Raw genomic sequence first — 23464 nt, 5'->3', positions numbered from 1 at the left:
TCAAACAGCCCATTCCTGGACGGGTCACCCTGCCCCAGAACTCACCCTGATTGGTCAGAATCTCCTCTTGGGGTGGTCCTGTAAGGAAAAAACTGATCCTAATTGGTCGAGGGCAGTGAGAGCAGTTCCTAGAGGGGTCACAAGACCCACGTCGGGATGGGTCACCCTCCCACCCCAGAGCTCGCCCTGATCGGTCAAATCTCCTCTTGGGGTGGTCCTTCCAGGATGAAACCCATCCTGATTGGTAGAGGGTGGTGGGAGGAGTTCTTAGAGGGGTCACATGACACACCTGGCTTCCAGTCATGTGGCCGCCTTGACCACGAAGAAATACCCCCATGGGGCGGGACTTCCGGTGACAGGTGGGAGGGACTAAGGGGTCATGGGGCGGGGTTAGGCTTTGATTAATGGTGGGGCCTTTCTACTGCTGCCGGGTGTTGAGTATGTCTGGCAGAACCAGAGCCAGTGTCCATGTCCAGGCCACAGGTCGAAGTCGGGTGGTCAGAAGTACAAGCCAAAGTCCGTATCCATGCAAAGGTCGAATCCGTGTAGTTGAAATCAGAGGGGTTGGGGAAGATCAGGAGGAGGAAGAGGCAGTGCTGGAGTGGGTGAGTAGAGGGCCTGGAGCGAGGCTAGAGAAAGAGAATACTGAGAATACTGAGCCGGGGTTCAGAACCCAAATCTGGAGCCAAGAAGGGTCACGCCAAAGTCATAGCCAGAGACCGGAGTCAAGAGCCCAGCCAGAGTCAACAGCGAGAAACCAGTGGGCAGGGCAGGGCAGGGGGTACATGCGAGTGGGAATGAGGATGACTTACTGGAGGCCTGGAGACCCCTCATCGGGGGACTCCCTTCCTAGCAATAAGAGAAGGACAGCGGGATGACAAAGATGTCTCTGAACCTGGGGTCCAAGCCAAGGGGAGCTCCCATCCAGGCTGTGTGCCAGGACCCTGTCACCCTCCCTGTTCATTTCACACTCACAGACCCCCTGGCCGGAGGGGAGAATAAAGGGCAGAAGCGAAGGTGCCCCTGGGGGAAAGGCTCTAGGCCGGGACCCAGTCCACTTCCCAGATCTACACCCAGGATTGTGTGACCAGGCCCACAGCCCTTCCTCTGCGTCTCAGTTCCCACCTGCCAGATGGGGAGGCTCCTCCCCTGCCCCAGGGTGTTCGGGGGGAGTTTCATTCCTGGCTGGGAAGGGTTCAGAGACCAGGTGGGTGCATTGGGCCCCAGGTGGGGGATGGTCGGACATTCGCTGCATCAGGGGTGACAGAGGCCATGGGAGGGTCTGAGCAGTGACGACGGGGGAGGGGCTCCATGTCAGGCCACCCCTCCCAGACTGCAATGGCTATTGAGCATAACCCCTGGCTCTGCGGATGCTCTCACTTCTGGGCCAGCCCCACTGCCTGATTCTTCCCAACCAGTATCTGGCCTGGCCCCAGCTCCAGGGGCCGGGGTGGGGCAGGGTGTCCAGAGCGAGGTGCTCGGCTTTGGTTTCTCTCAGTGCTGCGGGGGGCTCTATGGCCGCTCCCCCCAGCCCATCCCCCCAGGCACAGTGAGACAGAGCAGTACCTGCGGCAGGGGGTGGGAGCTGGTCATGCGAGGGGGGGGTCTTCAAGGCTGCCCCACGGAGCACAGCCCCTGCAGGGCATCGGGCACCTGGCCCAAGACCCTGATATTAAACAGCTGGACCATGATGTTGGCTGTGATGTCCCCCTGTTGCAAGGGAACAAGGATCAATCAGAGACTCCGACACCCACGAGAACGAAGGGTATTAACGGCACCGGGAGCCAGCAACATTTCCTCCCCACGTCTGAGGGACGGATTCCCCCGCCCAACCCCCGAGACGAAATCTTCTCTCTTCTCTAGTGACTTCCATCCGCTCTCCCACCATTGTGGAATGAACTCCTGCCCCCACTCCTCTCAGTCCCCCCCTGAGAGCTGTTCTACCTCCCAACCCAGCGGGAATCCAGCTCCGCTCCCCAGAGTCCCCTCAGCCACCCTCGCCCCCTCCAGCTGAGGGGCTGGGAGGCTTTGGGCAGTAGTGCCGGGGGGTGAGAGGAAGTGGACACCTTTCCACAAGGGATCCCCATGTCCTTAACGTGATGCCATGGGCAGTGGCTCTGGTGAATGGGGCACTTAAGCAGCCTCTGCTGACTGACTCCTCCAGTTCTCCCAGAGCAGGTGGGGGCTGGGATAACATGATGCCAGAGCTCTAGGAACTGGCCTGAGGCCCCAAGGGGGATGAAAGGCTCACAGAGGTGGCTAGGGGAGTTGGCAGCCCCTAGCATGAGCAATGGCAGTGTGTCGTGTTGATGTGACGCCTGTTAGGAAATAGCCTTGCTGGAGAGCTGGATCTGCCTTGCTTTGAGCTGCTCAGGGGACAAGCTGGCACCGACCAATGGCACCTGTCTGGGGTCACCCTCTCCTTGCTCCCTGGTCAGCGCATGGGGATGGGATGGGAGTGATTTTCAATGGCCTGGAGGTGAAAGGCCCTGGGGTTCCCTCCCCAGTTGACCCCTCTTTGGTTACCTCGTCCTCTAGCAGCTGGCCGGCTTCCCCCAAGATGGAATAGGTCAGCACCAGGCCAGCCTGGCTGACGCGGAGTAGGGGGTCGTGGATGGCCAGCAGCCCCGCCTCGAGGAAAGATCTTTTCTGCTCCTCCGTGAAGAGCTCGCCAAAGACCTAAAACCAAAAGAACCAGAGCCCTTACAATGGCCCAGAACCAGGCTCCAAATCCCTCGAGTGTCTCACAAGGTGGAGAAGAGTCCTGGGGCAGCCAACCTTTGGGGTCCCATTGACCAGGAACCCCCTTCAGTAGGAGGCTGCAGGCACTGAGGCCTCAAAAAGCTCTTTCTGGAGCAGGATTCACCGCAGGTGCCATGAGATGCTGGGAATGTGTCTGCGCGCTCTGGAACCCAGCTCACACGGACAACACAGGACCCCTACTGCTCCCAGCAGCGATAGCTCCTGCAGCTCACCCGCTAGAGGTTCGGGGTCTTTTAGATCTGGTTCATTCCCACGCCTCACCCCACGGACATTCCCAGGAGCCTCACATACTCTGTGGAAATAAGGAGCAGGCTCTTGCCCTGTGTCCATGACACACTCACTGCAGGGGGAGACAGCTCCACACCTGAGCTACTGCAATGCACCGGCCGAGAGTCCTTACCTCTCCCACCCTGGCCAGATTTCTATACCCCAGGCGCTCGGGGTCATGGAGCCCGTCCCGGCACCACAGGTGTGGGGCCTCTCAGGTGTTGAGCCCTGGGGGAGAAAGACACACCCATTGGGGAGGTTTGGCCTTCCGCTTTCAGTGCCTGTTTCCTTCTGGGTGCACACTGGCCAGGCTCCTCGTGGCATCCGCGGCCGAATGGAATCGCAGGGTCCATGCCAGGCGGGTTAGTACCAGAAGGGGGATTTGTTTCAGCCATCACAGTAATCATGTGACCCTTACTGTCACTGTGCTCTGGGAGTGGGTGCCTGTTCATGGGGGTGTCTAATACTGAGAACCCCCCACACCCACTGAAGTCAGGATCTGGCCCTGGCTACCCGACTGGTGACACCCTACAAGCTTTGTGTCCATCTCCTGTGGTGCCTGCTCCTGCCCCTGCCCTCATGATGGGCTCTTTCCCTCCATGTGTCTCAATAGCTCCGTTCCTGTCCCCTCACGAGCTGCCTGCCCCGTACGGGGGTGGGCTGATTTCCCTGGGCTGGGGGACAGAGCCGGGCTATGAGATAAAGCAGCCAATTTCCTTGGCACTTTCACACTCATCTCCCTAATTCAGAGAGAGGGGGAGAGAAAGAGTCACCATCTAAGCTGGGGTCGGTCTCAGAGGAGGGGGCTTCTTTCTGTAGGGTCCCATTGCCCAGCAGAGGGAGTCTCAAAGGAGGGGCCTTGTTTCTATTGGGGTTCCTCTTCCCCGCTACAGCGGGTCTAATCAAAGAGGCCTTAGGTCTAGAGGGGTCCCAATGGCCAGCTGGAGCTAGTCTCCCAGAGGCTCGTTTCCATGGGGTTCCATTGCCCAGCTGGGTTTCTTACCCCTCTTCTGAAGCAGGAGCCAGAAAAGCCAATATATCCCACCCCTGGCATGCCGACTGATGTCACTGGCTGGGTGGGATACACAGAGACCCAGCTGCAGCACGAATTCACCTGCCTTGGAAAAGGCGGAGGAGGTCTGGTGGAAGGAGAAGGAGAGGGGAATCCATCAACATTCTCCCTTCAGCTCCCCAGTGCCCCTGGACCTGAGCTCTGCTCCCACCCCTCTGTAGGAGGCCCTGGGGGACAGGAGCGACAGCCCTCTTCCTCTCTGTCCCCAAGGGAGCTTGGAGCAAAGGGAGCAGGGCAAGGGCCCTCGCTGAGCAGTCACTGCCTCACTGCTCCAGAATAACAAGGGCCCTGAGGCCAGGCACGACCCTGCCAGCCAGCGGCCTATGGAACGCAATCCCTTACGGACCCATGTGGGACTAATTAGCCAGGGGATGAGGAACTTGACTCTGCAGGATGCTGGGGTCAGAGGTCACTTACGTCAAATCCAGGCAGGGAGGTGGCAAACTGGAGCAGGGCCGCGCTGGTCTGTACGGCCCTGGCTCTCTCCTGGGTGTTGTTTGACAGGAGAGAGGGATGGACGTGCTGCGGGAGAAGGAGGCAGGGGAGGGTCAGCGGGCAGGCGTACATGCTCTACAAACCAGCCTCTCCCCATCCCCAAGGGGCTCAGACTTTGTGCTCAGGGTGGAGTAGCCGAGCCCTGGTGGCAGAGTTTGAAAAGGGGGTTCATAACACTGCCCACGTCTTGCTGGGCACAAGCTGCTTGTCTCTCCAGGCTGGGACAATGGTCAGTCTTGGGGCTGGACTATTTGCTCTGAACCCCTGATCCATGAACAGCACGTCAGGATCAAGGCACATGCCCTGGACCCCAGACCCAACTTGCAAAGGCCTCGGTACGATGGATGGAACAGCCCTGAGGACAATCCCTCCGGGAACTGCAGTGTCCCTAGGACATAAGAGCTGATTCCCTGAGGCTCCTCCTGTATCTCAGGGTCTCCCTAGAGAGGAGCCAGTGACTTTTCTCTGAGGCCCATGTCCTGCATCTCACAGAGGTTTCAGTCTCTCAGGCCCCAGCCAGGCCTGGTGCTCACTGTTAGTGCTTAATGCAACCGTGCAGAGCTCTGACTCATAGTCCCAGCTCCTTCCCCCTGCACTGGCAGCTCTGGGAAAGTGTGGCCGGCTGGGTCCAAGCTGGGAGGACACAATGGAAACGTGGCTCTTCTAGTCTCTCTTTTGCTGCCCTCCCACAGGTTTCAGGGGCAATTCCACCCCAGACCGTCCATTCTACTCACCTCCAGGAGGTGCTGCAGCTTCTCCACGGTGGGGGTCTCTGTCAGAAGGCCCCTGAGCAGGATGTCCAGGCTCTGCGACTAGTTGATGTACAGAGCCTGCAAGAAGAGGGATCACCCGTCAGTCATGGGACATGGGGCTACACCAGTCAGGGGACAATTAGGAGGATTCTCCAGGAGCCCTGGCAAGACTCAAAAGGCACATCCTGGCCTCTCCCATTCACATCACTCCAGGGACACTTAGCAAGAGTTCATGGCCGGATGCCTGCTGCCTCGTCAATCCTTGTTCTTAGCAGTTCTCTGTGCAGGGCCTGGTACCCAGCAGAGTATGGCCCAGCCAAACTGCAATGGGTGGGAGGTAGGATCGCCGGGAGAGTCCAGGCAGGAGATCAGAGAATGAGGAGAGGAGGGAAGGCTGGGATCAGCCATGGAGGGGTAACGCAATCCTCTCTGGAGGGACGGGGCCCCCCCTGCCAGTTTGTCCCGGGCCTGTTCCCAGCTCTGCCCACCCCTCCCCTATTCTCAGCAGCTCCATCAAAGCGAGGGAGCAGGGACCAGAGCCTGCTCCTGCTCCTGGGCCAGAGAGGTAGGATCAGGACCTACCCGGAAGTGTGTGGTGCCCTGCCCAGTGCCCAGGGTGTACATCCTGTTCAGAAGAGCCCGCAGGAGGCGAGATTCTAGCTCCAGGGCGAGCGGTGGCTTCAGTTTGCTGGCAGGAGAGAGGAGCCCATGTTACACTTTGCAGCACCAGCGTGGCGCTGACACTGCCATGGACATGATCCCCTACCTACGTTCCTGGACTGAAATCAACCCCCCGGCAAGGAAAACGGGGACGCTCCCGCCTCCTCTGCTGGGGGATGGGAACAGCCACAGCCGGGGGGAACCTAGACGGGGGAGGAGCTGTGACTCCCGGCTCTGGGCCCGGTCAGCACCAGGGTTAGGGCAGCTGGACGGGAGGGTCCTGGTACCTGAGGCTGCAAACTGCGGCCATGGAGCTGGGCATGATGGAGCTTGGCTCTGACGGACCAGGGAGATTTTCAATCAGCTCCTGGGAGACCCCAAGGAAACAAAACTGCATGTGAGACTCAGGCCCTGCAGACGCACTGGCACTTCCCCGGGAGGAGCTTAAAGTGCTCTGCAGAAACAGCCAGTGTCACCCCCACCCCCAACCAGCTGGGCCCCCCATTCCTCCCTTCCATCAAACTTCCTTCCCCCTCTCACCCCCAACTCCTCCCTCCCGTCCCGCACTGCCAGCTCCCCATCAGTATCACAATTCTCCCCTTCCCTGCTCCCCAGCCCTCCGCCCCAGGACCCCCTGTCTTCTGCTTCCTGCTCCGGCCCCACTAATGCTTCCTCCCATATCGGGCTCCCTCGCTCCAGGGGCCGAGCACGGGGTCCCACTCACCGCAATGCTCTCCACGAGGGCCGCCTTGGAGACCGGGGGCTCCAGGGTGTCCCGCCCCTGCTTCTGTGCCGAGAACCAGAGACGCAGCACAGCGTGGAGGAAGCGGAGCTGTTTGGCCCTGTCCGCCACCAGCTAGGAGTGGGGGGGAGGGAGAGAGAGAGAGACTGTTACATAGGGACCTCTGCGCCCAACCCAAACCAGCTCCAGGGCTCAGGACCTCCATGGGGTTGGACAGGGAAAGCTGCCCCCTTCCCGAAACTGGTGTAGCCCTGCACTGACATGGGGTTGGAACTGGGACAGTGTCTGCAGGGAGCGGAAACCTTGGCCTGTGTGGGACAAATGTCCCCACTTTGGGGTGCCAGATAACAGAGGAGATGTGTCCCCCCATTGGGGGTGAGGGATTCTCTGGGACAAGCCCCCCTTCCCAGGGTGAGGATGGAACAAGGAGCAGGACAGACTGGGGGGCAGCGCAGCTGGGGGATTTTTGTACCTCAGCTCTGCCCTGGAGGTGCTGCTGGATCACCAAGATGGAGGACAAATCCTCCTCCTCCTCCTCTTCTTCCTCCTCCTCCTCCTCCTCCTGCTCCTCCTCCTCCTCCTCAGGCCACGACACCTGGGCACTGGGGGTGTCTGCACCAGGGAGGGAAGGAGAAAGTTTAATCCCTTCTGCTGCTGGGGGATGCAGTGGACAGAGAAGGCTCCATGTTTCCCCTTTCTCTGTAAGGAGCCCCATGGCGGCGAGGGCCCCACCCTGCCCCTCCCAGAGATGCCCTCAGCCCCATCAGCCTCAGGGCCCGGTGGCAGTCAGCCCCCCCCCACAACATGATCAGGGGAGGCTGGAGCTCCCCGACTCCACCCAGCATCCCCAGTCATGGGCGTGGCTGTGCCACCCCCACTGGTGTTAGTGGGGCTCACGTGGGTCAGTCCCGGCGCCTTGGCGAGCTGATGGGCACAGGGTGTTACTAGTCCCCCACTGCCCCAGTCCTCCTCCCTTTCCCCTGGGTCTCCCCTCACCTCCAAAGAGGGAGCCTAGCAACAAAGGGCTGCCAGACACCACGGAGGAGCTGCTGGCCCCGCAGGAGAATACAGAGCTGCTGGTGTTTGTCCCGCAGTTGCTCAACTCCTGCTCTGGGCTGGGAGGAGGCGCCACAACTGCCAGGGTGGGGCCGGCAGGAGGCTCCTCTGGGGCCAGGGTGGGGCTGGCGGGAGGCTCCTCTGGGGCCTGGGTGGTTGGCGGCTCCTGCTGGGCCCTGGGGCACAGCTCCTGGCTCCTTGGCTTCCTGCAAAGGAAGCCCCAGAGCTGCCTTCCCCAGCTCCTGCCCTCCCCTGGCTCTCTCCTCCACAGCTGAACCCGGGGCCACCTCCATTTCTGCCCAGAAGGCCCGCGGGGACAGAGGGGCCGCTCTCCTTCTGGGCAGGCTGGCTGATGTTTGCAGCCGGCTCTGGAGCCACCTGCCCGGCATTCCTCCTGAGCATCCGCCTGATTCGCTCCATCCTGGAACTGAGTGGGGAGCAGCCATGACTCTGGCTTCAAAGCAGCCTCTCATTAACGAGCCTGCCTGCTCCCCTGCCCACCTCCCCTCTGCTGAGGCAATTTCTCCTCCCGACACATCCCACCCCAGGGCACAGGAACCCTCAACCTGGGGAACAAACCCTGACAAGGGACGGGCTGGGAGCCCTAGTGGTGGGATATTCCCACCACATGGGGGATGGCTCTGGAGAACTCCACTTACTTGCTCTAGATCAGATGGATCTGGATGGCAGATGCTCAGGGTTGCTCCTCCGTTCACCCTCCTCGATCTCCGCACCCAGGTGGCTGGCAACGGGTGCCGCTCAATGCCCTGCCAGCAGGGCAAGGGGTAGAAGCCAGAGATTGAAACTGGCTGTGAAAACAATACAATGCCACTAGCGGAACACTCCTGGGACACTCCATAGCTGTACCGGGGGCCACATCCATTTGGGCCCAGAAGGTGCCTCAGGGTCAGCTAGGGGAGCTGGGGTCTTCCTCCTCTTCCAGAAAGCCAGAGCTGGGAAGTGCCAGCAGGACTCGATTCCCAGTCTCCCTGGCTCCGAGTGGGACCTGTTGTAGTGACTGACGGATTTGCTCCTTGTCCCCCATCCAAAGCCAATAAGACATCTCTGGGTTGGCAGTCATGAGTTAGACCTTCTCAGCACCCCTCTGTCTCCCGCAGCCCCCAGCTGTTCCTTGGATTGCGGTGGCTTGGACAGTAACATGACTGGATATTGTTACTGGCTCACTGGGTGGTTCTAGCCAATGAGGGTCTCAGTCTAGCCTCAGAGGCCCACACCTCCAGACACTACAGGTCAGGGTGGATTGATTTCATTCCAAATGTTTTGTAGTTGTATTTTTGAGTTATTTTCCTAATGAGGGATTGATTCTCATGAAATTCTTAGTGGTGGCCGATGACAGAACACGGAGCAATGGTCTCAAGTTGCACTGTGAAAGGCTTAGCTTGGATATTAGTTCACTAGGAGGGTGGTGAAGCCCTGGAATGGGTTCCCTAGGGAGGTGGTGGAATCTCCATCCTTACAAGTTTTTAAAGGTCAGCTTGACAAAGCCCTGGCTGGGATGATGAAGTTGGGGTTGGGGTTGGTCCTGCTTTGAGCAGGGGGGTTGGACTAGATACCTCCTGAGGTCTGGTCCAGCCCTAGTCTTCTATGATGCTAGGAATAGGGATCCATTCAAACATGTTGACTTGCTGGTTTTGCAGGATACATACAAACAAAAAGGTTGACTGAACCATTTGTTTTCATTTCAAACAAACTGGGGTAAAGAAGTATCTCTAGTTCGTGCACTGAACTGATTGTTCCTGCTCATAATGTCCTTCCAGATTTTAGAAGTAGTAGCTCACATCTCCTCCTCTCTAGCGTTTATTCATATATTACAAGAGGAAAAGAAGCCTTCATCCTTTTTCAACTCCCAATCAGTTTCTTACATTTGAATGAAGTAGCTGCATCAACTGGAATGAAGAAAATAGTCTTTCTGCACCTGCAGAAGAGGCTAGTGCTGCCAAAATCTGGCCGAGTGTTTCAATAACTTCTGGACCCCCAGGTGCTTAGGCAATGACTTCCAACAGTTCAGTGCTTTGACTTCCTCTGACACTTGGCAGCAAACATGGACTTCTTCATGTAGGTATTTATTTAAATTACTTTAATAGGCTGGAGCAACTAGAGGCCTTAACATCACTTGTCATCGTTTCAAATTTTATACTTGATAGGTTTTAAAAAAAACTTTCAATATACATTTTAAAAACCCAGTTTCAATTTTAAAAAAATCTCTTTCTGGTGGGGGGGTTGGGTTGTGAAAAAGCCATTGATTGGTCTTGCCCTTGATTTTAGAAGAACTACTTCATCTGAGAGAATCAGAAACTGCTTGTATTCTAGTCAAGGAGAGGAGGCAGCAAAATTCATCCTAGCAGTAATTTGTTGGGCCTTATTTGCTCAGTCTCAAACAAACAAGTGTGCAAAACTCTAGCTAGTCTCTTTTATGTAGGCCCAGCTAAGAGGTGGTAGGAGGGGCAGGAATGCTGTCTCTGTCCCGGATCCAGTAGCAATTGCACAGGATATTGCCACAAAATCTACATTTTACTGCCAAACTCTCTAAGCCATTCCTCTCCTGCGCTTCCTGGTTTCTAAGTTTCAAATCCACAAAACCTTCCCCTTGACAGTCACTGCCCAGGTGGTGCAGCAGGCAGAGGAACCTGAGCAGTAACATTGTGACACCAGAGGTAACTCAGCCACCTGTCGCTCCCTGACTCCACTAACCCTGAGCATAAACCCGAAGCCTGAGCCCTGCCTTGGGCATCGCTCCCACGGAAACCTGCAGGCTCATTTACTGACTTATGCAAATCACCTGTGGAGAGTTAGCACTGACTGGCTGAATTCACTCTCAAGTCACAATGCCCTTCAGCTTACAGCACTAATGGAAGGGGCACAGGGTGGAAATCAGGCTTTTCTGGTGGCCCATTTTCCATTTGAGAAGAAGGGACAAGAGGGAAGGAGGAGGAGGGAAGCAAAATGGCCACATTCCAAACGCCCCCAGCGAGTCACAGATTAATTCCAAGCCCAGAGGAAACCACTGTCATCTGACTTTCTGTTTCACTTCGGCCATAGAATGTGCCTCAAAATAATTCCCATAGGAATTAGAGCAGATATTTTAGTAAAACACACGAGCTTGATTTTAAAAGAGGCCAGTTGTGGAAAATCCAGCACAACCCTCAGTCAATTGCTCCAAACTCTGAGGTTAAAAATGCTCCTCGCCTTCTTTCCAATGTGTATTGGTCTAGCTTCAACTTCCAGCCATTGTCTGCTCAGAACCTTTATCTGGTAAAGGGAAGATGGAGACTTGCTGCAGCAAGGCTCCAGGGCTCTGCGAGGTTCCCCCTGCCCCACATCCTTGTCCTGCCTGGCTGTTGGCAAGGGAGCTCTGTGAGGTCACAAACGCCTCATTCATAGAATCATAGACTATCAGGGTTGGAAGGGACCTCAGGAGGTATCTAGTCCAACCCCCTGCTCAAAGCAGGACCAATTCCCAACTAATTGTCTTTGCTCAATGGGCTGAGTTCCTGCCAAAGGCCTTTGTGAAGTCACTGCCGCACCTACCTTTCCCTGGCAGGCCTGATGTCTGCCCCTGGCCAGCCCAGCTGGATGTTTGAGCTGCACCCCAGATCACCCCACTGGCTCAATATTGATTCTGGGGAGCAAGCAGGCCACCCAGTAAAACAGCAGAGTCTGTTCCACACCCCACACTGAGTTTTTCATAGAGGCATCGGTTGTGAAACAATTCAGTCTCCTAATGTGGCCTCTATTTCACGGGCTATGAAATTTCACACTCTTAGCACCCTATTCAGCCCAATTGCTTGTAATTCACTAAAAGGCACCTTCCCCACCAGTTATGATGGTAGGACACCAGGAAACAGAGACTCCACCTCTCCCCTGGGTAATTTGTTCCAGTGGCTAGTCTCCCTCACTGTCAAAATTACATTGGAAATTGACAATCTCTGATAAGGGCCAAATTTATGACAATCTTTTAAATAATTTAAATAGAAGAGAAAAAATAACATTCAGTAGAACATGTTCACTGCCAAGTTTTTCAGACAGTCGCACCACTGATGTGATAGTTAAGGCCCTGGAAGCAAAGTTAGCTGAAATGCTAACCCAGCTTTGGGCAGCAGTAAAGGTGCAGAAAATATTGTCTTCCTTTCAGTTTATTCAAATCGTTCAGTTCAATCGATTAGTTTGTTGAAATTCAAGAAAGCCATTGGGAATTCACAAAACAGGCAAACTTGTTTTCCTCCCTCAATCTAGGGATGAACACTAGGGGATAGATCTACTGGATCATCAATCTAGAAACGCGTGGAGACAAGAATGTATCATTTCACTTCACTAACCACACATCAAATTGCCTTTGTTTAAGAAATCTGTTAGTTTGAAATGCAAAACATTTTGATACAACTTCTTTCTTATGCTTCTCTTTCTAGCTCTGGCATGACCTTGCTGTGTGACCAAAGAGAGGTCACTTCTTTTCTCTTTCCCTCGGTATCATGGGGGATGGAGAAAATTCTCTCAGTCCTAGCAGGAGAGAGATTGAGCAAGTCAGGCGTGTTAGGGCCCTCGTGCTGTAAAGGACAATGGGCGATTGTTGTTTGGGGCAAGAATCCCGACGGATTTGTTACTTGTCCCCCAACCAAAGCCAATAACACATTCTGTATTTTCAGTCATGAGTTAGACCTTCTCAGCACCCCTCTGTCTCCCGCAGCTCTCAGGTGTTCCTTGGATTAGAGAGGCCTGGATGCTAAGAGAACTGGAATTATTTTACTGGCTTCCTGGATGTTACTAGCCCATGAGGGTCTCAGTCTGGCCCCCAAGGCCCACACCCCCAGACACTAAAGTTCAGGAGGGATTGATTTCACTCAAAGTTTTTTGTATTTCCATTTTTGAATTATTTTCCTAATGAAAGATTGATTCTCATGAAATCTTAGAGCTGGTAGATGACAGAACAAGGAGCAATGCTCTCAAGTTGCAGTGTGGAAGGCTCGGATATTAGCAAAACCTTTTTCCCTAGGAGGGTGGTGATGCCTTTGAATCTGCTAGGATAGAGTCCCCTATCTTGTACTTAGAGTCTATATTTTTTCTTACCTTCTACACAGATGACAATGTCTTTGAAACAAATCCACTAGGGAATGAAAAACACACGCACAGAATCTCCTGCACACCAACGTCTCTTGGTCCTGAGGGAGAGAGCGCGAGCTGGAGGCTTGCTGCAGCAAGGCTAGAGGGCTCTCCGAGGTTCCCCCTGCCCCGCATCCCTGTCCTGCCTGGCTGTTGGCAAGGGAGCTCTGTGAGGTCACAGACGCCTCATCATCTTTGCCCAATAGGCTGAGTTCCTGCCAAAGGCCTTTGTGAAGTCACTGCCACACCCACCTGTCCCTGGCAGGCCTGATGTCTGCCCCTGGCCAGCCCAGCTGGATGTTTGAGCTGCACCCCGGATCACCCCACTGGCTCAATATTGATTCTGGGGAGCAAGCAGGCCACCCAGTAAAACAGCAGAGTCTGTTCCACACCCCACACTGAGTTTTTCATAGAGGCATCGGTTGTGAAACAATTCAGTCTCCTAATGTGGCCTCTATTTCACAGGCTATGAAATTTCACACACTTTGCACCATATGAAGCCCAATTGCTTGTAAGTCACTAAAAGGCACCTTCCCAACCAGTTATGATGGTAGGACACCAGGAAACAGAGACTCCACCTCTCCCCTGGGTAATTTGTTCCAGTGGCTAGTCTCCCTCACTGTCAAAAATGTGTGCCTACATCTCATTTGAATTTCTCTGGCTTCAGCTGGCAGCTGTTGGTTCTTGTAGCGCCTTTTTTGGCTAGATCGAATTAGCCCTGCCTCATGAAATGCAATCTTCCCGTCCTGCTGGACCCCCCAGCCAGGAGAACCCAGTAGGGGCCTCCTAGCTGTTTCTCTGCCTGGCTGGTGACAGAACTTCCTCTCCGTGGGGATATCAGACGCACCTGCAGCGGCAATGCATAAGTGAGTGCGCTGCATCAGCCCGGCGTTGGGCTCAGGGCTTTGGCCTTGGCAGCTTCTGCTCCAGTCATGTCTCTGGGTGCCCGGACTCAGAGCTTCTGGCCCCCTGTGGCTGCAGCCAGTGCTAGGGCACTGGGCTCAGGACTTTCATGCCCCTCCCAACTCCTGCCGGCGCTCTGGGTGCCTGGGCTTGGGGCTTCTGCCCGGCCTCTGCAGTGAGAGCTCGGGGCTTCCCTTGCAGTTCCTACTGTGGCTCAAGGGTCCACTTCTCTGGGTGCCCCGAAAATGGTAGGAGCCGAGGTGCTCTGAAGTAGTAGGTAGGAGCTGAGGTGCTGCCAACAGCAGGGCCCCACCTGCACATCTGGGAACCTCCTCTAGCTTCAGAAAGGTTGCTGGCTTCTGCCCTTGGAGCCCAGGTCTGAAGGCAGCACACAAGTGAGGGTGACAATGCTGTGACCCCCCATAACAACCTCTGAACTCCCCCATTCTCCCAGGTTGGTCGGTACCCCCATGGTTACAATACCAGGAAATGTCAGTGGAAACATCTGAAATGGTGATGTTGGTCAATTTCAAGGTGAGAGGGTTTGTAAATTAGTCAAAGTGAGCCCTGAATTTGGTAGGGACGTGGCTATTATGGAGGCCCGAGCAGGTTTGCACTCCCAGTTCTCCTGAAAGGCCATGGAGAATTCCTGCTGCCTGAGAAACTTCCGAGAACAAGCTACCAGGACTGGGGGGAAACTAAGGAAACCAACCAAAGCCTGAGCTAGGACGGAGAGCATTGATCCAAGCCGTGTTTGAACCCCTCCACCCCCACCTGCCTGCCTGCGGTGAAACGGACAGAGGGGCACTGATTTCTAGTTGTGAACTTGCTACAGACCGTGGGCTTCAGCACAAGCCGTACAGCCCATACGCTGAACTCTTGTATAAACAGCAAAGCTGGCTTTTCCGAAACCTTTCCCTCCAGTGCCCTGCATCCACTTGGGATTGTGCCCAGCAGAGGCTGGTGGAGGGGAGGGGAAGGGAGAGGAGGCCACGCAAATGTTGTGGCGTCTGCACTACCCCACAGACACACACACACAGCAATGCAGGGTGTAATATCCAGGACAGTAAATTATTTGGCCATAACCTACCAAATCCTCAGTGTTGAAAGTCCAATTTCTCTAGAAAACAATGAGAGGGAGGGGTTAGAGAGTTGCAGTAACCACCTGGACTTCCAGTCTCTGGCCAGGCACATCCCCCTCTCCAGAGTTTTCACTGCTATCGTCTCCAAGCTGGTTCTCCTGATCTAATGTGAGGTCACATCCTGGTCTTTAGGGACATTGGTAGGATCTTCCCTGTTCCCTCGTTATCCTGCCTGATAAGGATCCCGCCAGGGCTCAGCTAAATGGCATGTGGCATGACAGGCTCTTTGCTGAGGGCCCTTGACAGCACCCAATCGAGATCTGAATCGGACGGGCACGTGCAGCTGCATTGCCTGACTTTTTACTGGACTCCTGGACCCTCTCATGCTGCTGCAAATGTTCCTTCTCGCTCAGCGCTGAGCAGCAGAATGCTCCTTGCCCTTTGGCTGTGCGACATCCAGACGTCTAGTCCTGCTGCTCTGAAAGAAACCGTCTTCACAGCCCTAATCCCAGGGCCGCCCAGAAGGGGGGGCAAAGGGGGCAATTTGCCCCGGGCTCCGCAGGGGCCCCCCAAGAGAACAGCTGAGGCTCCCACCTCTGCCCCTCTCCTGGAGCCTTAGCGCATCAAGTGGCATCCTCAGACAGTGCTGCAGCATGGCCCCAGCGGGGCCCCTGAGCTCCGCCCCGCTCAGAGCCGCGTGGGGAGGGGGCGGGGCTGCAAGCTCCAGGCTGAGCAGGAGTACAGCCAGCGCTGCAGCCAGGGAGATGCAGCGCTGTATGTGCCTTGCAAGTGTGGACGGTGTGTAAGTTGCAGCGCTGTAAAGCCACCACCAGCGCTGCAACTCTCCAGTGTAGCCAAGCCCTGAATTTCCCATCCTGCAATCAATGAGTAGAGCCATATACACAGCCTATATATACGCAGACTATGGATGCCATAACATCTCCAATTCCTGGCTTCCTTAAAGAAGGGAAATTCAGTGTATTTGCTGTGGATTGGGCTTCCCACTGCCATGCAGAGCCTGCAGAATTTTGTAATTTTGCCTTCAGTTAACAAAGTTGTGAGTCACTGACTTCATTCATAGCATTGTTGTCCTCACATAGAAGCCACAGTAGCAATGGTAGAAAGAACAAGAAATAGCTGCAGACTCTTCTAGATTCTGTTGTTACTTTGAGAATCTATATGAATTTAATTTACAGCCGTTTGAATATTATCTAGAAATTGACATTTGTGTTCATTCCCGATGTAACAGGTAAAGACTCTCCCTGGTGGGGAGTCACAGGTATGAGGAAATACTAAGAGTGAAAGAGGAAAATCAAATTCCTATTTTTATTCTTGGAGCAAAATAGCTACTTTATACCATTACAAGTGTAAGATTTACAAGAGGGCATTGGAGGACATCAGGAACTTAGTAAAGAAATGAAACTGAATTCCTTGCAAAAGGGCAGGGGATGGGGTTAAAAATACCATTGAGACAATATCCAAAGGAGAAAATCTTATCGAAAGTGAGGATACTTATTAGGCCACTGGAGCTGGTGAGCCTTGCAGGGGAGAAAGGGCAACGTGGCGCACCAGGAGAGACACTTCTCACAACAAATGTGGCATTTGTACTTTGCAACTCCATCACTCTGCAACCCCAAACAACAACAGATAAGCTCATGCCAACTAATGTCCAAAAAAATTAAAATGTACCACTTTCAAGAAAACAACTGAACATGGGGAAAGACACAGATGGTTGTTATTAGGTTTTCCAAAGGGTGTTTTCCTCCAGCGCTGAGATGTTTTATTTTTTTGCCACTAACCCATTTGCACTGCAATAGGTAAGAAGAAGCTGCAGTTTTCTTGATTAAACCCCTGATTTGGAAACCTTTATAATGTTGCTGTAAAAATTTACTTCAGGCTCTGACTTACACAAAGTGTAGCATGCAGCACATTTTAAAACAAATTTTGAGAACGTTGTCTTGGATGTTTTCTTCGTACCTTTCTACACACACTACTCATTTGAGCTATGGTACTCACATTTCCATTTCAAACTGAAATCCATCAAGCACCCATAATATAATCAAACCACCTATGATGTTTTGGATTGTTTTCTGAAGAATCCAAGAAATCCCCCACTGCCCTTGTACAGGGCCCTGAGCTCTCCCCTGACACTGCTATCCTCGCTCCTGAGTGTTCTCATGCATGCTCTCTCGGCACCCACACACGCAGTCCCCTACTGCTGCCCTGCATCCAGCTCTGAGCTCTTCCCCAGATAGATAGGCTGAAGAGCACCATCCTCACCAGGGGCCCAGCAATTCTGGGAACCCAAACTGCATTTGGTGTGTCTGCTTCTCCAGGAAGCACCAAATACCCAGATCCGGTCCTCCCATGCGTCTGTGACTGGGGATTCCTAGTTAGGGTGACCAGATGTCCCAATTTTATAGGGACAGTCCCGATTTTGGAGTCTTTTTCTTATATAGGCTCCTATTACCGTACACCCCCGTCCCAATTTTTCACACTTGCTGTCTGGTCACCCTATTCCTGGTGCTCCCTGCTTTGCTTCTCCCAAGGGTTAGGGGTGCCCAGGGACACCAGGACTACAAAAGAGGTGTAGCAATGTGGCACATGGAATTGCAGTGCCTTTCAAATTTGGCCATGGAAGGGTCTGGACTGCTCCCTCATTGTGCCCCTGCCTAGCAGTGAGTCCTCTAGCCCCACGCACCACCAGAAAGCTCCTGGGCATGACTGTGCCGGTACTCCTCCCAGAGCTGTGCTACACACGCTGCAAGGCTTGACTCTGCAAGGCGCTCAGCACACTGGCCCCAATTCAGCAACTCACTTAAGCACATGCTTAACCTTCAGAAGCATGGAAGTCGAGGGGAACTACTTATGTCCTCAGAGTGAAGAATGTGCTTAAGTACTCTGCTGGCTGAGGACCAGAGTGCTCAGCACCTTGCAGGATCAAACCCTCTCACCTTTTCACCTGCCTGCCTGTTATGTCTCTTGTGCCCTCCTTCCTCCAGCACAGCACTCCACCATCTCTGTGCATCTAGAGCAGAGAGAATACATATGCACCAGCAGCAGACAATTTTCTACACTCTGGGTCCTAGTGGTGCGCCTCCTCCCGCCCACAGTCTGGCACCTGAGGTGGCCGCTTCAGGTTGCCTCATGATAAGGCCAGCCCTGGCTATCATGGTGCACCCAGCATGGAAAGGCAGGTTCCAGGTGGTTCTGGGGCAAGTGGGGGGCAGGCCTGGCCCTTGCACTGTGTCAGGGGTGACTGCAGCCTTGTCACAGAGTCTGTGTCCCAGAAGGTATGGGAAGGGGGCTGCAGGATGATCCCCCACCTCTGGGATCAGAATTTTAAAATATTGTGCACAGAATTTTTGTTTTTTTTGGTGCAGAATTCCCTCAGAAGTAGTAAGGGGAAGGTTAACACAGTTGTAAATGGATTCAGAAGTTGGCTTTTTTTCATTTCACATTATTTTTACTATAAAACCAGAACACAGACACTAAACCCATTTTAACAAATGTTTCCTGCTAAAGTAATAACACAAAACTTGCAGAAATTTACAAGTTATATAAGAACATTAATGAAACACAAAACAAAGGCAACTTAAATGTTTTTGAGCATATGTCATACTGGTATAAGCACTTTTATACTGATATAACTATTGTCTACATTAGAGGGTATTGGCCTTGTCCTCACTAAGATTAAAAAAAAGGGGGTGGAGGTGTTCTTAACTGGTTAGCTAACTAACATTAACTAACTCAAGGTAAAATCCCAGTGAAGACAAGGCAATTTGCAGTTTTCATACCTGTGTGTGACTTTTGAAATAGAGTTACCGGTTAAATAAACTATTCCAGTACGCCATGTGATTTTTTTGTGCAGTATTTAAAGAGACCTATTATACCATTAGATCTATCCCAATAGCTTAATAGATGGCAATTCCCAATGCCCAAATATTATTTGATTTTGCTGTAGAAAATACATACTATCAAAATATGCAGGCAATACTTCCTGATGCAGGCAAAACTCGCTTATTTTTCTAGTGTAGATGGATAAGAGAGACAGGGCTGGCTCCAGGCACCAGCGAAGGAAGCAGGTGCTTGGGGCGACCTATAGAAAGGGGCGGCACATCCAGGTCTTCAGCAGCAATTCAGCGGCGGGTTCCAGTCCCTCTTGGAGCGAAGGACTTGGCACCAAATTGCCGCCGAAAAATGAAGCAGCGCGGTAGAGCTGCCGCCGAAGTGCCGCTTTATCTTTTTTTTTTTCTCTCCTTAGCCGCTTGGGGCGGCAAAAAAGCTGGAGCCGGCCCTGAAGAAAAACAATCCACTGACTCATTAGAGATACTGAAACTGTGACAGGGATATTCTAAAACGTCAAAAGTTAGTTTTTAATACGTATTTTTATTGCTGTAACGCCCATGCAGCAAAACATCACAACTAATTGAAAGTCCCAGGCCCTGGCATTCATTCCATTCAAGGAAACGTATCCGATTTGTATCATCTTCCTTGCTCTCATTTCAAACAGTTTTTTTTTTTAATACTGACCTATTTACTTGATCTAGCTATTTTGACTTTAAAATGTTTTAAAATAAACTCACAATTTGATAAAGATGGTTTATCTAAACAAATACAAAGAAGAAAAAATGCAGTATTGACAAGCTGAAGGTTTTCCAATTTTTCACTTAGAATTACCTAAATTGAAAGCAGCTTTAACTTCCAATTACGCCTAATGTGATCTCTGAGTAGCCTTTGGTTAAACAAACCTTTTACCACAGTGCTGGCATAAAATATTGTGTTCTGCAGAATAAAATAAGTGAAGAGAGAAAATACTTAGTTGGTAGCATAGAACTGTATGTTGAATGCACTGTGAGGGGCCATACCATATTAAAGACTGTTTAAAACTAAATTTTAGTTTATCATTTCCAAACAGTCATTCCTGGAAGGGCTCTTGTTCTGCACTCTGAAAGAGATACAATTTTATCACGTTTAGTTCAACAGCAAATTAAAGGTGAAACGTACTCAATGCAAATAAGTTTGAGATGCTAGAATGATAAGGGAATGACTCATTTTGTCACTTTGTGGGAAGGGCAGCATGCTGCAGGGCTGTTATACATACTGTTTTGTGGATGGTCTCAGAAAAGAACAATTGAGAGATGTGTTTGTTTTTCCTCCCTCATTCACTCAACACCCCTATATATTTAAGGCCCTTTCAAAGGAATGCCTGTTTCTGACTTGAGAGAGACAAGGTGGGTGAGGTAATATCTTTTATTAGACCAAATTCTGCTACTCAGAGACACAAGCTTTTGAGCTACATTGAGCTCTTCTTCAGGGCTGAGAAAGTTACTTAAGAGTGTCATAGCTAAATACAGGATAAAACAGATAGTTTGATATGTTAAACTATCTGTTCAATCGTGTATTTAGCTGTTTTTCTGGTACGTGTGAAAAAGTCATGATTAGTCAATTTTTGCCCTAATCCTGCAGGCTTTACTCAGGCAAAAGAAAAGTCTTTGTACATATGCAAGTTAGAACTATTTAACTTGAGTAATCAAAAGAAAAAATTAGAAACTTGCTCCTGAGGGAAAATGTATCTTATTTTTGTTCACTATCCTCCCCACACATTCCCATGCAGTACATACAGATCTCAACATGAACTAAGTTTTCCTGTAGGCATAATTTATTTGTGTGGTTTGCTAAGTGAGAAAAATGGGTTAAACAGGTGACAATCTCCAGAAACAGGGAGATACATAACATGCTGCTGGCAGAAAAGTTTTTACAAGGCACACCGTATTTATTGCTCTTGCGTTAGAGAAATCCTATCATTCCTGAAAACATAGCTGGCTGGTAAATGGACAGTTATTATTTTCATTTTATAGCACATTAAATTACTTTCCTATTTAACATTCTGTTCTCGCATCATAGTCAGTAAACCAAGTGCAAAGACTTCACCAAAATGAACATTGACCTAAAAACTAATTTCAACTGAACACTGACTAGCTGTATTCAGTTGAAGTTTGTAACAATCTAAATTCTGGCTGTTTGATTATCATGCACCTTGGCTTACTGCTCAGGCAACCATCACAGTGTACAGCAAAATTAACCAGACATGTGGCTTTGATCTAGCTACGAATAAAGGCCAAGTCCTGTAAACACATACACACCTCTTTAACTTGAAATGTGTGCATAAGTATTTTCAGGATTGGGGCCAAAGAGTGTTGACATTTACAATTTTATTTTATTTTTTTAAGGACTTAGGACTGCAACATAAGCAAAACATTCAATGCTGCCATCCAGTGTAACAGCAATATTAATGGCCGGCCACGGTGCTGCAGAAAATGCCCTGGGGAACCAATATCAGCTGAGTTAAAATGGAACAAAGTACACATGAAAAAGTAAGAAGGGGCAGAAAAGTCCCACCTTGTTTACAGAGGTTCTCTTTTCTTCGCCAGGAGTAGGGGATGGGAGTAAGGCTTAAATAATCTAAACTCTTTTTTTTTTTTGCCTCAATCCAAAAAGGTCTCCAAAGAGAGACCAGTTATAATTTATTTTGTAAATCAAGCTGTGACAGACCATGGTACAATCCAGAGTAACGAGCAAGTGTGTCGCAACTGCCCAGCACTCCCTAGTGGACATCTGGCACGACCACCACCCGGACGATGTCTCCACGTTTACCTATGTCCGGGTGGAAGCCCATCGGTCATGCCACTCCCGGTTGAACAGCAGAGAGGCAAACAGAAGGAGTTTGCCTGGGATCTGTCTGAGCAGAGGTACGCTAAGTGCTGCATTAGGGGGAGTGCGCTGGTGAGTATCTGAGTGTCTGTTGAGGGGACAGTTTGGCAGTTTGACCATGTGCTTGATTGTTTGATTGAACAGTGTGAATTGGGAGTGCTTTGTTCCAGCTGGTCCTGACTGTTATAAAAAGGCAGTCAGCTGTGAGCCAGCTGAGCAGCGAACAGCAGAGAGGCAAACAGAAGGAGTTTGCCTGGGATCTGTCTGAGCAGAGGTACGCTAAGTGCTGCATTAGGGGGACTGCGCTGGTGAGTATCTGAGTGTCTGTTGAGGGGACAGTTTGGCAGTTTGACCGTGTGCTTGATTGTTTGATTGCTTGTTTGAACAGTGTGAATTGGGAGTGCTTTGTTCCAGCTGGGCCTGACTGTTATAAAAAGGCAGTCCGCTGCGAACCAGCAGAGCGGCGAACAGAAGGAGTTTGCCTGGGAGTTCGCCTGGAGAGAGCCTACTGAGGCTCCCCTCTCGCAGGTTCTCTGAGTAGCTTCTGCCACAAGTAAGGAAGCTCTTAGAAGGAAGAGACTATGGATGCTGAGCGATCCGCTGTTGTGACCTGCACAGGATGCACCATGTTTGTCTTCCTTCCACAGGATAGAAGTGACTTTGTCTGTACAAAGTGCAAGCTGATCTCCATATTGGAAGAGAAGATTCAAGGTCTGGAGAAATGAATATCAACCCTGCGTTCCATAAAAGAAAATGAGGATTTCCTGGATAGACGTCAGGATCAGCTTCAGCGGGCACAATGTTCTGAAGATTCAGAGCAGGCTACACAGCAGGGACAGAAGGCCAGCGAGGATAATTGGCGGCATGTGACTTCCAGAAGAGGAAAGAGCACCAGAAACGTCCATGTACCAGAAACATAGATGCAGGTGAGCAACCGTTTTCATGTTCTCTCCGCAGGTACTAGTGCAGAGAGTGGAGTGGATGATACATCTGAGGGAACAGAGCAGAAGGAGACTCCATTGATTGGAAGGCATGAGATGCACCGTCCTAGGGATGGGGGTTCCACAACCACCACTCCCAAGAGGAGGAGGAGGAGGGTGGTGGTGGTCGGGGACTCTCTCCTCAGGGGGACTGAGTCATCTATCTGCCGCCCTGACCGGGAAAACCAAGAGGTGTGCTGCTTGCCAGGGGCTAGGATTCATGCTGTGATGGAGAGACTGCCAAGACTCATCAAGCCCTCAGATCGCTACCCCTTCTTGCTTCTCCACGTGGGCACCAATGATACTGCCAAGAATGACCTTGAGCATATCACTGCAGACTACGTGGCTCTGGGAAGAAGGATAAAGGAGTTTGAGGCGCAAGTGGTGTTCTTGTCTATCCTCCCTGTGGCAGGAAAAGGCCAGGGTAAGAGACCGTCGAATCGTGGAAATCAATGAATGGCTACGCAGATGGTGTTGGAGAGAAGGGTTTGGATTCTTTGACCATGGGATGGTCTTCCAAGAAGAAGGATTGCTAGGCAGAGACGGGCTCCACCTCAGGAAGAGAGAGAAGAGCATCTTTGCAAGCAGGCTGGCTAACCTAGTGAGGAGGGCTTTAAACTAGGTTCACCGGGGGAAGGAGACCAAAGCCCCGAGGTAAGTGGGATATCGGGAGAAAGCACAAGTAGGTGAGTGCAAGAGGGGAGGGCTCCTGCCCCATACTGGGACACCAGGACGATCAGTGAGTTATCTTACATGCCTATACACAAATGCAAGAAGCCTGGGGAACAAGCAGGGAGAACTAGAAGTCCTGGCACAGTCAAGGAATTATGATGTAATTGGAATAACAGAGACTTGGTGGG

At 51.9% G+C, this 23464-nt stretch overlaps 1 long non-coding RNA gene across 2 annotated transcripts; it reads right to left on the bottom strand.

Annotated features, from left to right (window-relative positions):
• Nucleotides 1-259: 259 nt before the first annotated feature.
• LOC123361711 lies at nucleotides 260-6818 on the bottom strand. Of its 2 annotated transcripts, XR_006576198.1 has the most exons (9): nucleotides 6734-6818; nucleotides 6297-6376; nucleotides 5932-6037; nucleotides 5332-5427; nucleotides 4520-4624; nucleotides 4034-4169; nucleotides 2527-2679; nucleotides 1567-1710; nucleotides 260-629 (listed from the first exon to the last, which is right to left on the bottom strand). It is a non-coding gene; the product is annotated as an uncharacterized LOC123361711 (long non-coding RNA). The 2 variants fall into 2 exon arrangements; XR_006576199.1 differs by lacking the exon at nucleotides 4520-4624.
• Between the last annotated feature and the right edge of the window lie 16646 nt (nucleotides 6819-23464).

The sequence above is a fragment of the Mauremys mutica genome, chromosome 1, assembly GCF_020497125.1.
Source record: "Mauremys mutica isolate MM-2020 ecotype Southern chromosome 1, ASM2049712v1, whole genome shotgun sequence".
NCBI lineage: Eukaryota > Metazoa > Chordata > Testudines > Geoemydidae > Mauremys > Mauremys mutica.
This window is presented reverse-complemented; position numbering and strand designations above follow the sequence as displayed.